General features: G+C 46.7%; 1 long non-coding RNA gene across 1 annotated transcript; it reads right to left on the bottom strand.

Moving 5' to 3' along the window:
• Window positions 1-3,798: 3,798 nt before the first annotated feature.
• Window positions 3,799-4,225, bottom strand: LOC120997225. The gene is made up of 3 exons (XR_005778127.1): window positions 4,140-4,225; window positions 3,978-4,046; window positions 3,799-3,891 (listed from the first exon to the last, which is right to left on the bottom strand). It is a non-coding gene; the product is annotated as an uncharacterized LOC120997225 (long non-coding RNA).
• Window positions 4,226-13,599: the final 9,374 nt, after the last annotated feature.

The following is a 13,599-nucleotide window of genomic DNA, read 5'->3' as shown; positions in this document are numbered from 1 at the left end:
ACGAAGTCACGTATCAGGAAGGTCTGACCCGTTGTTGATCCAGTGATAATCTTAGCTGTATTTAAAAATTTGCATGCTTTGCACCCACCGCATCTATAAACACCTACCGGACGTCGGTCCAACCATGTACCCTCTTTAACGGATGATATGAAATGACTAGCCACCAGCCGATCCCTAAGACTTTTGCCCCGTCTATAAGAGACGGAAGGGCGATCAGACACGACTTCAGAAAGGTCAGGGTCCATCTTTAAGATGGCCCAGTATTTATTTAAAATTTTCTTCACATCCTGATTAGCAGTGTCGAAGTTAGAAATAATTCTCAACGGCTGGGGGCTGTCTATTTTCATTTTAGGGGTAAGTAGATCACTGCGTACCTTGGACCGTGCGTGTTTAAAGGCATCGTTAAGTACTGCTTGTGCGTAGCCTCTAGCAGCGAATCTGTCCTGGAGGCCCCTCGCTTCCCTATAAAAGGCTTCATCACTGGAGCAGTTCCTCCGAGCCCGGAGGTATTGTCCTCTAGGAATACCCTGTTTAAGGGAGGTGGGGTGGTGACTGCCCCAATGAAGGAGAGAATTTGTGGCTGTTGTCTTCCTGAGCAAATTGGTGGATAAGCGATCCCCTGTTATTGTTACCTTTACGTCCAGAAATGTTATACTGGACGGATCATGTTCATAGGTAAAATGAAGTCCAATTTCATTGATATTGAGATCAGAGACAAAGTGTTTGAGTTCCATCGAATCGCCCTTCCAGACAACGAACACGTCGTCGATATACCGGGTCCAGAATTATATATTTCTGGACCACCAGACATCATGGTCTGGGAAGACGTGTGTATCTTCCCACCAGCCCAGGAAGAGGTTGGCGTATGTGGGGGCACACGGGTTTCCCATCGCCGTCCCCCTGAGCTGGTGGTAAAATCTTGAGTTGAAAAGAAAGAAATTATGCGTTAGGGTATATTCAAGTAGCCTGATAATAAAGCTATTATGCAAGTTGTATTGTATACCCCTAGCGCATAAAAAATATTCGATGGCTTTGAGGCCATGTTGATGTGGAATAGAACTGTACAAAGCCTCAACATCGATGCTACATAGGATACAGTCCGGATCAAGGACAAGAGCATCAATCTTGTTGAGGAAGTCCATTGTGTCCCTCGTATATGCTGGGAGGGACACAACGAACTCCCTCAACACCTTGTCAAGGTATACCCCACAGTTCTGGGTGAGTGAGTTAACTCCAGATACTATAGGGCGGCCCCTAAGTGGGCTAACCCCTTTATGAATATTGGGGAGCCCATAGAAGGTCGCTATTAGGGGTTTGGTGGGTAACATAAACTCGAATTCAGATGTCCCTATCACTTTCATCTCTAGGCCAGTCAACAAAATCTGTTTAAGATCAGCCAAGAATTTCTGAGTAGGGTTGGAAGGTAAAATTCTGTAACCTTCCCTATCCTTGAGGAGGTCAAGGCACATCTGAATGTAGGCATCATTCTCGAGGATAACCAAGTTACCGCCTTTATCAGAAGGTTTTACTACAATATTGCGGTCTTTCTCGAGAGACTGTAATGCCTGCATCTCTGTGCGGGAGAGATTAAAAGATCTTGGGCCTACTCGAGCCAGCTGTTCAAGGTCATTCGTGACCATCTGCAGAAATATATCCACATACTTGTAGTTGGCTGGGGGGGGGCATTTTCTTGCTTTTGAGTCTTAATGTTGTAAACGGGCCTAATCCACTAATACGAGTATGGTCCCTATTTAAATCGATGAGGGTTTGAAGATCGTCGAAATCACCCTCATCAAGGCCCATTCTAGTGCATGTGTCTCTATTAGAGGTTCTGAAGAACTTGTGCCACTTCAGTCTTCTGCAGAAGAGGTGAAGGTCCTTAGTCCATGAAAATAGACTAAAGTTGGTAGTGGGCACAAAGGACAAGCCCTTCTTAAGGACCTCCACCTCCACCGCAGTAAGACCCCTAGTGGACAAGTTAACAATTTGAAGATCAGTTACTGACCCCTTTCCTGTCGGCCCCGGTCGCATAGCTGATAGGGCATCACGCTCTTCTCTAAAAAAGACGATGACGGTTGTGGTTGAGTTTGAGTATTGGCATAGCCAGAGGGAGGCGAGGAGGAGGAGGCATTTTGGTAACCTGGTCTCCGTGTCCCCCGTCCTCTGCCTCTGTAACCTCCGCCCCTCTGCCATCCTTGACCACCACGTCGTCTCGTGCCCTGACGGCCCGGGTTAAAAGAGCCACCAGACGGTTTAGAATACGACTCAGTGTCCGAGGAGTCGAACTCCGAGGAGGAAGGTTCAAAACCCCCTGCCGGTCCCGGTGTTATGATATATGCTCGATTCTCCCTAAATTCACTTAAGTCCCTCACAAATTGTCTGTGCTTGCGTTCTTTAATCAAGCCTTGAAAACGTTCAACCGAGGTCTGAAGGGAAGTTTCACGTCTGGAGAAATCAGGGTCCTCTTTTAATTTCAGAGCACTCTCGATTTGCTCATGTAATTTTTTGGAGGTCAACTCAAAGACTTGTCTTTCTTCTTCAAGTAGTAAATTCATCAAATTAAGTGAGCTAAGAGTGAGTATCTCCTCCCATTTAAGTAGAAGAGATGGTGATGATATTCTATCAGCCGGTTTAACTCGAAGGCGTAGCCCCCGGGGGACAATTTTATGTCCAATTTAACTCTCCAAAGATTTAATCTCCCACCACGACTTTATGTTTTCCTTATAGCAATTGTAGAGATCGTTAAAGACCTGTTTACTAGTGACCTGTTGGCCTAAACCCGGTACATCCTTGTCTGAGAATATATCCCTTGCTTCAATGGCTAGGGCTTCGGTGAATAAAGTCCCTGAAAGGAAACTAGCCATAATCTAAATTAAAAAATCAAACTCCAGCCTAATTAGATACAGTTAATTGTAATGGGTTAAAGGTAAGGAATAGACGGTCCAGCAAAGGCATAACCCTAAATAATTTTAATAGTACTCATACAAAAAACTATGTCCTAAAATGTCCATGCATAAAGGCATCCATCAAAATATGGGAGTGGGGAATAAATGACCCTAATAATGATTCCTAAAGCTAGGCCCTGTGCCCAGGGGCGACTCCTGATGGTGGAGACCCCCCGTCCTCGAACCTTACTAGCAGCTCCTAGTTAACCCTGCAATGTATGGGCTAATGATAAATCTAGTGGTGGACTAGGTTTAGGCACGGACAAAAAGGATATATATGAAGATGCACGGTGTATACAACCCTATTGGTAAATTATACCAAAAGGTACACAGTGCAGCTGACTAACACAAAAACGACACCTAAAAAGATAACTGATAGTGACACAGACGTATCTGTGTTCAACCCCAACGCGTTTCCCCCACTGTGTGGGATCATCAGGGGGTAAATGGATTAATATTAAATGATTACAATGATAAATGTCCAACGGAGGGAGGCCCAGTTGGGACAACCACGATACGCCCGTAGGACAGACAAGGGTGTCAAATGATAGTCAAAGGTAAAGTTTAAAAAATTGGACCAGATGACCTTACTGGGAGAAACCAAGGGAGGAAAAAGCAAACAGCAGCAGTCATGGTATTTTAGGGCACGTAATATTGGTGTTTTGGAACCAGGATGGGTACCTGTAGGAAAAAGAGAAAAGCATACAATTGTATGTATACACATCTACCTGTAGCCAAACACCATAATAAAAAACGTGAGGGACCATCACCAAAACGAGGGGCCTCATTCAAGAGGGTCACTCACTGTGTCCATAGGAGATATTCCATGTATACAGATATATACAACCCCGCTCACAGACAAGGCCTAGGTTGGCCTCACTGATAAACTAAAGCCAGGTGGTGTTCACAAATTCAGGTGTATTTGGAAATAGCAGACAACGGTAAACTGAAACAAATTGAGGTGACCAATAAATGGAGAGATAAGCTAATAAGACCTTCATAGTATAGCCTAAACAAGGCAAAAAAGCATACCTTACAAAAGCGTAATGAATCAAATCAGACAGACAACCTTGGATAAAGATGCTATCAATCCTGCATCCCCTATATAACAAAAGCATATGATCAGGCGTTTGTTCCCATAACAACATCGAAGTCTGCTCCACACATAGCCATGTAGTAGCTGGGGTTACTCACTGTTAGTGCCACCAAAAACGCTTATCCTCCCATGATTGATGATAACTTCTCCCAGGGTCCAACAATTTGCCATGGATAGCCACCCCCTCTTATACTGGATACCTCCCAATCAAGGGTAATGAATGACCCCATGTGACAGCTAGGCTAGACCGGCATCCGTCTCTCGTCAGCTGGTAATGATAATGTGCGTTCCACAGTGGAACGCACGCCGTACAAGAGACTTCCGGTTGCGGCCCCCGGATATGACGTCTGGGAGCCTGCGCTTCAGAGTGAAGCGCAACTCAGCACTGAGATAGTGGAGACTGTGTGTGGCGTCCGATTTAGACGTCATAACCCGTGGACATGCGTTCCACAGTGGAACGCACGTCGGCCGGACCGTTGAAAAAGGTGCAGCTGGAATATACTTAAGGCATAGATACCATAATATAATAAATATGGCACCAAAACCAACCCCTAGTGATAGAGAGGAGATCAGGTATCTCTCAATGAGGAGTTATTAACCAGATTATAATGCCTTATGAGTGAGAGGTGTAAGAAATAGCTTATGGGGAGTGGCTGAACCGAGGGTATAACATAGGACAACTATAAATTTGCAGTATTAATACGATAATAGATATATATAAGATAACAAGATAAGTGAAAAAATATATAATAATTCACTGTCCATGATAGTAACATATCGGTGCTTCGCGCACCGGGCAAAGTATATAGGGACAGAACGATCAGCCGAACCCATAGGTTACAAGGGAATAAAGGGAGGGGATAGGGGTAAGGGAAGAGGGAGACAAGAGAATATATCAGGGATATGCCAAAGGGCCAGAAAGCAAAACTGGTCACAAAAAACAAGAGAATGTGATTCTTTCATTGAGCCCGTGGGGGGATTGGGACCGGAGCCTATGAATCCATTCGCTTTCTTTTTGTAGAATCCTCCTGTCCCAATCGCCCCCACGGGGAGATGGACGAACTACATCAAGAACAGTAAAGCGGAGGGACCTCGGATCTCCATCATGGACCTCATTCACATGTGTCGCAATCGGGGTCACCTCCTTTTTCTTTACGTCATTTACATGTTCAAGAATTCACCTTCTAAATTCTCTGACTGTCTTGCGGACATAGTCCAGAGGACAACTACATTGACACAAGTATACTAGGCCCTTAGATCTGCAATTAACGAAGTCACGTATCAGGAAGGTTTGACCCGTTGTTGATCCAGTGATAATCTTAGCTGTATTTAAAAATTTGCATGCTTTGCACCCACCGCATCTATTAACACCTACCGGACGTCGGTCCAACCATGTACCCTCTTTAACGGATGATATGAAATGACTAGCCACCAGCCGATCCCTAAGACTTTTGCCCCGTCTATAAGAGACAGAAGGGCGATCAGACACCACTTCAGAAAGGTCAGGGTCCATCTTTAAGATGGCCCAGTAAGTCAAATACAGCAGCAGAACCAAGCCCAAAGTCAAATACAGCAACAGAATCAACAACATAAATACAGCACCAGAACCAAACCTATAAGTCAAATAAAGCACCAGAACCAAGTTCATTACATTAATATAGCACCAGAACCATGTGCAGTACATATATACATCACCAGATTTTAGTTCAGTACAGATACCATTTGAGTAGTCAGGTCAGCCCTTGTCGTATAAGCTTGTACGGACACCCAGTAGTTGTAAGGCACTGAGGGATCATTGAGGGCACTGACACGATCCTGTGTGTATCAGCAGTGTCATTGTACGACTGGGACTTGTAGTCCTACACATACAACGTGCTTGCTGAGTGTCCCAGCAGGCAGACATGTCACTCAGGGCAGCACTTATATTCACTCCCTTTGCAGAGCAGGGGGAGGGGCAGAGATTGTTGTTATTGCAGGTAAACAAAGGGCCAGAAGAGAACCAGGGAAATTAGGAAATATAATTTTTTTTATCTAAAACTTGCTTTGCTCAGTTATATATTGCTGCCCATCAGATTCACAGTTCTAAATCATTTTTTTTTATAACTCGTACAACCCCTTTAATTGTGAGTAGCAAGCGTTTGAGTAGACACAGAAGGATGGTGACGCTGATAATAGCTTTATCGCTGCTCACCATCTGTGTTGATTCCTCAAAGTTTCTTAAAACCTCACAGAGGTCAGACATCCATGCCCACTCCTCGCTTGTGAAGAGCGGAAGCTGACTGGAAAGGCGATGACCATGTTGCAGCTGGTATTCAATTACTGCCCTCTGCTGCTCACAAAGCCTGGCCAACAGTCGCACAACAGTCCATGAGCTGGCAATTATAAGCGCTGCTGCAGCGTTGACAGACCGGCGGAAGCTGTCGATGACTTGCGGAAATGGGTAAACACGCGCCCCACCTTCACCAGTAGCTCAGGCAAATTGAGGTAGGTTTTGAGAAACCACTGAACCACTAAGTTTAAGACGTGGGCTAGGTATGGGATGTGTGTGAGCTTGCCAAGCTCCAAAGCTGCCACCAAGTTACGGCCATTATCAGACACAACCATGCCTGGTTCTAGGTTGAGTGACTCAGTCTGGTCTCTCATACCCTGCCACAGCTCTGCGGCGGTGTGCTGTTTGTCACCTAAGCAGATCAGCTTAAGCGCGGTCTGTTGACGCTTCCACACTGCAGTGCTACACTGCTTCCAGCTACCGACTGATGGCTGACTGGTGCTGCAAGAGGATAATTCTGAGGTGGAAGTGGAGGTGGAGGAGGAGAAGTGGGGGTTGGAGCCACTAACGCAGGTGGTGGCGGAAACCCTGATGGAATTAGGGCCCGCAAGCAGGGGCGTAGCTAAAGGGTCATGGGCCCTGGTGCAAGAGCTCAGCTTGGGCCCCCGTTCCCTCAGTGCTTTGTGGCCAGGGGCAGAGAAGCACATAGCCTTCATATTGCCTGAGGCAAAAATTTAAACAGCATCCCCCCTCCCCTCCATTTTGACCTAATCCCTTCCCTCCAGCCAGAGGTGTAACTTGACCAGCATGCACTTTCTATAATACCGGTGTCTTCTACTGCAGCACAAGGGTCTTTGGGCCCCCTCAGACTCATGGGCCCGGTAGCGACTGCACCCCCTATAGCTACGCCCCTGCCCGCAAGACTTGGCTTTGGTAGCACCTGTGCCATCCAGGGTACGACTCACTCCCGGCCTCCATAACATTCACCCAGTGTGCTGTCAGGGAAATGTAGCGTCCCTGGCCGAAATCACTTGTCCATGTGTCCGTGGTTAAGTGGACCTTCCCAGTAACTGCGTGGTCAGGGCACGGGTGATGTTACAGGACACATGCTGGTGTAAAGCGGGCACGGCACACCGTGAAAAATAGTGGCCGCTGGAGACTGTGTAAAGAGGGACGGCTGCCGACATCAGGCTGCAGAAAGCCTCAGTGTCCACAAGCCTAAATGGCAACATTTCAAAGGCCAGTAATTTGTAAAGTTGAGCATTTAGTGCTATGGCCTGTGGGTGGGTGGGTATTTGCTCTTGCGTTCAAATGCCTGGGGTAAGGACATTTGTACGCTGCGCTGGGACACGGAAGTGGATGTGGTTGCTGGTGGTGCAAGGTCCAGTTGCAGGGCGGTAGTCATTCCGGCCTGTGCATTCGACAGGGGATTTGCCAGCACGTAGCACAGGGGAAGAGGAGGCAGTGGTGTGAACCACAGTCACAGATTGTGGACCCAGGCATTAAGCCCACCTATTACGGTGCTTTCATGCCATGTGGCGGATAATGCTGGTGGTGGTGAGGTTGCTAGTGTTCACGCCCCTGCTCATTTTTGTATGGCACAGGTTGCAAATTACAATTCTTTTGTCGTCCGCACTTTCCTCAAAAAAGCGCCAGACTGCGGAACACCTACCCCTTGGCAAGGGAGATTTCCGCAGGGGTGTGCTCTGGGGAACAGTTGCGGGGCTGTTTGGTGTTGCCCACCTTCTCCCTTTTTCCACCCCACTGCTTCTTCCAGTCTGTTGCAGTGCTGCGGACCCCTCTCCCTCTGTACTGCTGTCCTTGCTCGGCTTGCTACTTTCCCAGGTTTGGCCAGTGACTTCTTCGTCCACCACCTCCTCTTCCACTTCCTCACTCTGCTCATCCTCCTGACTTGTTGACCTAACAACAACTTCAGTTATTGACAACTGTGTCTCATCATCAACCTCTTGAGACACTAATTGCCATTGACTTTTTGGCAATTGTGTCTCATCATCATCATCCACCTCGTGAAACACTAATTGCCATTCTCCACTGTCATCTTCTTGTGACTGTGGATGCTCAAGAGTTTGGGAATCAGGGCACAAGATCTAATGTCCCTCTTCAAGCAGGCCCAAATTAAGGAATGGCACTGAAAAGAGCACCTCGGAATATCCGATTGTGGGATCACTTGTTTGGCAAGACTCTCCATGGTGGGAGGAAGGAGGATCAGGGTGAGGATTGTGTTGACCAGACTCTTGATTACTGAGACTGGACAGGGTGGTGCTTAACCGACTGGAAGCATTATCTGCTACAATCCAACTGACCACCTGATCGCACTGGTCTGACTTCGAGAGCATTGTCCTGCACCGCCCTGCAAACTGGGACATGAAGCTAGGTATAGTGGATGAATGCTTTTCTTGTGCTCTGGCAGCAGGCACAGTTTCAACGCGCCCAGGGCCACAACTTCCCCGTGCACCATCGGTATCAAGGCTACTTCCCTGTCCCTTACTGCTCGCCTTCTTCATATTAAATGTTATATACATGAAAGTATGTCACAATACACAGTACAGTAGCATAGTATTTGTAAGTGTATGCGCAAAAAAATAAAAAATTGTATTTGGGATGTGTAAACGTCACACAGGAGATATACTGCAGATAATGTCGCTGATGTCAGCAGTGGCTAATAAAAAATTACAGGGAATGTCACAGGTATTTTGGATGTGGAAACGTTACACAGGAGATGTACCCCAGATAATGTCACTGTCCGCAGCGGACACCGTCTACGGAAAACGTACACTGGATGTCACAGATATTTTTGGGATGCGCACACGTTACACAGGAGGTGTAGCGCAGATAATGTTGCTGTCTGCAGCGGCCTAACTATTGCACGCTATTTAGCGCAGGATGCGCTAAAAATAGATATTGCTGCCACACCCAATAGTCCTTAAAAGGACTTTGGATCTGTAAAGTTTTAGCAATTTAACCCAGGTTGCTCTAAAAATATATATTGCTGCTTTCACACACAACAATAGTCCTTAAAAGGACTTTCAGGTTTGTAAAGTTTTAGCAATTTAGCACAGGTTGCGCTAAAAATATTGCTGCTGCCACACACAACAATAGTCCTTAAAAGGACTTTTGGGTCTCTGACAAGTTTTTCAACTTAAATTTTTGTTTTCACTCCCTACACTTCACTTCCCTTCTTCAGCACAGCTCTCCCTGACTAACACTGAGCCGAACATGAGTCATCGGGTGCTATATAGCACCCGATGACGCGTTCCGGCCAGCCAATTACTGTAATGCCAGTAACCAACATGACTACGGCATTAGTGAAGGGCAGTACTTATCTGCATGTTTATTGGCTGCATAGCAGCCAACAAACGTGCGGGGAGGAGACTCGAACATCGCGCTCGAGCACATGCGGTATTCGACCGAATACCGCCATGTGCCGAGCATCGAGATGCTCGAGCCAAACTGGTGTTCGGCCGAGCATGCTCGATCAACACTAGTTACTACATTATCTGCACTCAGAGAGTTCTTACTGTGTTATCTGTGGTGTTATAAAGGACTGCAGGTACTATCCATACCTCCCAACCATCCCAGATCCGGCAGGACAGTCCTGAAGTTTGGTGGTTGCCCTGCAGTGCGATCCCTGCTTCATCATTCAACTGCCAGTGCTATCATCACATCTGCAGGGCTGAATAACAGAGTGCCAAGGCCCACTTTGCTCTTTTTCTTAGTGCAGCAGATGTTACTTCCTTGCCCCTACAATTCAGAGGCCAGGACTGCTGTAAGTGCCACTGAAGGGGGTATTCTACTCTGGGCTTTTGGCTGTGAACAAATGATGCACCAAGATGTGTAATTGTTTGTGGCATTTTTCTTCTCCTTAGTTTTTTTCTTTTGGTCTAGTTGCATTTTCTCAAAATGGATCACCCTCTAGAAGTGGTGCATTTTTCTATGCAAGAAAAATAAATGTAAATAATGTTTAATTTTAATAAGCCACACCAAAAAAAATCATGGCTGGTTTTACAAGCCAAAAAACACCAATAAAAATTCCAGGTGAAGAAAGCCTAAAGGTGCATTTCACATTTCACAGTGTCAGTGGAATTCCTAATGTAGCAATTTTGCATCTCTACAGCATTAAAAGAACATATGTATAAGCAGTACACTATAACACTTTATTAGGTGCTCGTTGGAATTTTTTATAATTTATTCATTCACTCTATTCACAGTTTTTTATGACTTTGTTTGATGCCAAGAGATTTGGCAACCCAGTCATTGGTTATGAAAGAAAACCATTCCAAGTGTGTTTTTCAAACTGTATGCCAATACAATTATCATGTTTTAAACACAGTGTCTGTGTAAGGGAATTTGGACAGGACCGCAGGGACATATGGATAGAACATTTTAGGATTTTTCACAGGCAACAGCCTAATTTTAAAGGACTGTGAAATGCAATAGGGGAATGTGCTGCTACTTGTGGTAAATGTCTGGATTTAGGTTCAATCTCTGTAATAAGTTGGGAATTTTCCTAATAACTACTGAATGTCTTACCAAATGTAAAGTAAGGCCTCATGAACACAACCGTTTTTTTTAAGGTTCCTTAAAAACGGGGTCCGTAGGTCCGTGATCTGTGTCCGTTTTTTCTTCCGTGGGTCTTCCTTGATTTTTGGAGGAACCACGGACATGAAGAAAAAGTCGTTTTGGTGTCCGCCTGGCCGTGCGGAGCCAAACAGATCCGTCCTGACTTACAATGCAAGTCAATGGGGACGGATCCGTTTGACATTGACACAATATGGTGCAATTGCAAACTGATCCGTCCCCCATTGACTTTCCATGTAAAGTCAGGAGTCCCTATTATACCATCGGATCAGAGTTTTCTCCAATCCGATGGTATATTTTAACTTGAAGCGTCCCCATCACCATGGGAACGCCTCTATGTTAGAATATACCATCGGATTTGAGTTAGATCGTGAAAACTCATATCCGACAGTATATTCTAACACAGAGGCATTCCCATAGTAATGGGGACGCTTGAAGTTAGAATATACTACGAACTGTGTACATGACTGCCCCCTGCTGCCTGGCAGCACCCGATCTCTTACAGGGGGCTGTGATCCGCACAATTAACCCCTCAGGTGCCGCACCTGAGGGGTTTATTGTGCCTATCATAGCCCCCTGTAAGAGATCAGGTGCTGCCAGGCAGGAGGGGGCACACCGCCCTCCCTCCCCAGTTTTAAATTCATTGGTGGCCAGTGTGCCCCCCCTCCCTCCCTCCCCTGTATTACATTCATTGGTGGCCAGTGCGGCCCCCCCCCCTCCCCCCCTCCCCTGTATTACTGTACATTAATTGGTGGCCAATTGAATGAGACAGCCATGGCGGGTACGGCGCCGGCGTGCCTGAGCCTTTCAGAGACCCCCCAGGTGCGGCGCCGGGTCAGGAGCCCCTCAGGGGACCTTCCACAACGGCAGGCCTGCTGTTTCTAGTGCCTCCTGGTGTGGGAGGAATCCATTATGTCGGCAGGACCCAGTTCTGGATGGGGGGACAGTCCCCCGTCCCCAGCGGCTAGCAGCAGGGATTCCAGAGCAGGTGCAGCGGTCCCCCCTGTACTGGGGGTGGGGGGAGGCCCTCTCGGTGAGGGAGAGGCAGTAGTGGTGGTCACGGGGCTGTGCAGGGTGGAGCCAGGAGCCTGCTGTCACGACTATGTTTATGGTCGTGACTCTTAGGCCCCTTTCACACGGGTGAGTTTTCCACGCAGATGCGATGCGTGAGGTGAACGCATTGCATCCGCACTGAATACCGACCTATTCATTTCTATGGGGCTGTTCACATGAGCGGTGATTTTCACACATCACTTGTGCGTTGCGTGAAAATCGCAGCATGCTCTATATTCTGCCTTTTTCACGCAACGCAGGCCCCATAGAAGTGAAAATCGCAAGCATCCGCAAGCAAGTGCGGATGCGGTGCGATTTTCACGCATGGTTGCTAGGTGACAGTCTATTCACTGTATTATTTTCCCTTATAACATGGTTATAAGGGAAAATAATAGCATTCTGAATACAGAATGCTTAGTAGGTGATCAATTGAGGGTTAAAAAAAATAAAAAAATTAACTCACCTTTTCCGCTTGTTCGCGTAGTTCCCGGTCTCTTCTTTACTTCTTAAAAGATGAAATATCGGCTAGGACCTGTGGTGACGTCAGATCACATGCTCCAATCACATGGTCCATCACCACGGTGATGGACCATGTGATTGGAGCATGTGATCTGACGTCACCAAAGGTCCTTTAGCCCACAGCTTATCATTAAAGAAGTAAAGAAGAGACCGGGAACTACGCCAACAAGAGGAGAAGGTGAGTTAATTTTATTTATTTTTTTTAACCCTCAATTGATCACCTACTAAGCATTCTGTATTCAGAATGCTATTATTTTCCCTTATAACCATGTTATAAGGGAAAATAATAACATCTACACAACACCTAACCCAAGCCCGAACTTCTGTGAAGAAGTTCGGGTTTGGGTACCAAACATGCGTGATTTTTCTCACGCGAGTGCAAAATGCATTACAATGTTTTGCACTCGCGTGGAAAAATCGCGGGTCTTCCCGCAACGCACCTGCACATTTTCCCGCAACGCCAGTGTGAAAGAGGCCTTAGTGTCTGCATGCAGTTGTCAGTGGTCGTTTGGTTGTTCACCGCAGCTGTGAGTGTTTTGCCTCACGTGCGGTTGCCGCTGGCAACATGGTGTTCTTGGCAGTGTAGCAGCCTGAGCTTGTTGCTGGGCTTCTCACTGTCTATGCATGCGGTTTCCTATGGCAATTTGTGTTTATATGTGTGCACTTTTCCTGTTAGGTGTGCACAGGGTTTATGTGTGTCTGCACTTCCCCTTTAAATGGCTTCACTACCCTGTTTGGTGATGGAAGGGTTAACTCCTTTCCTAGTGTGTGTGGGTGTGGCTGCTTGGCCTATTTAGTTCCTGCTGGAAGCCAGAGGTCTGAGGGTTACTCCAGGCATGTTGCTGGAGTCATCCTCCTGGTAGCCTTATGCCATCTCTCCAGTGAGGGCTACCATGGCGGTCATAAAGAATGTCGTGGTTATGTTATGCTTTATGTTGGTGTTATTCTTACTGCAGCTATGGATCTGGGTTCCTGTGTGTTTGTGTGTGTGCTGTGTCCATTTATGTTTGGTGTGGACATCAGCTTGTGAGCACGGGATCCAGTCAGTGTGTCTGTGGCAGGTAGGTGTGGAAGTAGTTTCACTCACCTGCCATATCTATATGCTGTATCTGTTCCCC

Source organism: Bufo bufo, chromosome 4 (assembly GCF_905171765.1).
Source record: "Bufo bufo chromosome 4, aBufBuf1.1, whole genome shotgun sequence".
NCBI lineage: Eukaryota > Metazoa > Chordata > Amphibia > Anura > Bufonidae > Bufo > Bufo bufo.
This window is presented reverse-complemented; position numbering and strand designations above follow the sequence as displayed.